Here is a 1,273-nt window from a genome sequence, read left to right as displayed (position 1 = left end):
GCTGGGGTACAAGAGACGGGCGAGCTGGGGTACAAGAGACGGGCGAGCTGGGGTACAAGAGACGGGCGGGCTGGGGTGCGAGCTGGGGTACAAGAGACGGGCGAGCTGGGGTGCGAGAGACGGGCGAGCTGGGGTACGTGAGCCGAGCGCTGAACGGGGTGCCAGGGTGTAGAGGGTTTGCGCCACACAAAAATAATACACAACTCTACCGAAGGCGACACGACGGATCCCGGTCGCACACCCTGACGGCTCAACACACTCCCGCGACGGGCCCTGTCGGGTCGCTGCTCGAGCTGCACTCGTCCGCGCTCCGCATTCCTCGTCTGCCTGCATCACTACCACGGAATCGCAGCTCACTGAAGCGTTACACGCAGCTCCACACGGCCTACGCGCGCCGCCCAGATCAATCCCGAATCCCAACGGCAAGTACCGGGAGGATGTCCACTCCACAGCTGGGGCTGGGGCTTACTTCCTTCACGTACTCAAAGCCCGCCCCCGCGCACTCCGCGCGTTGACAATATTGTCATTCTCCCGCTAGAGCCCCCTTCCGCTCCACCTTTCTCTCAGCCCGACATCACATATCTCCTGAGCCTCACGATAGAGCCGGGCACACCTCGACGGGAGCAAGGACGCAGCGCCCCAAGGACACGCCCCGAGGCAACCAGTCCGCTCACTCGTCCACTCACTCACCCGTTCGCTCGCCCGTACCCCCTTAGTGCCTGTGGGGGAAGCACCCACTTAGAAGAGCCCTTGACCGGGTGAGGTGGTTGCTGCTGATGTTCCTGATGTTCCTGATGTGGTCTGTCGTAGCCGTGTATCGTTATTTGTCGTGTGCGCGCCGCGTCTACGGGTCGTAAATTTTTAGGGTAAAGGGGGGGACGCAGAACAACAGTAAACCATGGTCGAGTCTACTACCCACGAGCACGACGGCGGTTTGAGTTCAACCACGGAGGACCTGCGCGGTTCTGCTGACGACAGAACAGAGTGGCGGTATCGGCAGGAACCTGTGGAGGTAACTCAAATTGAGTCGATTGAGGCGGTAGCTCAGTACAAGGGCGACGACGACGAAGCTGAATATCGTTGCGGAGAAGCACGGTTTCGGTTTTACAAGCCGAAAGATGATGCCAAGCAAGCTGGGTCGCATCAGTATCAGTTAACCCGTCGAAGCTGTATGTCTAGGGTAGAAGGTCTGACGTTTGATCCGAAGTCGGAGAGAGACTTGGACAAGATTATCGATGACGTCGCTTTGAGAATACTAGTAGAAGTGTTGAGT

The sequence above is a fragment of the Gregarina niphandrodes genome (assembly GCF_000223845.1).
Source record: "Gregarina niphandrodes unplaced genomic scaffold scaffold00044, whole genome shotgun sequence".
NCBI lineage: Eukaryota > Apicomplexa > Conoidasida > Eugregarinorida > Gregarinidae > Gregarina > Gregarina niphandrodes.
The sequence above is the reverse complement of the archived record's forward strand: the minus strand, read 5'-3'. Positions refer to the sequence as shown.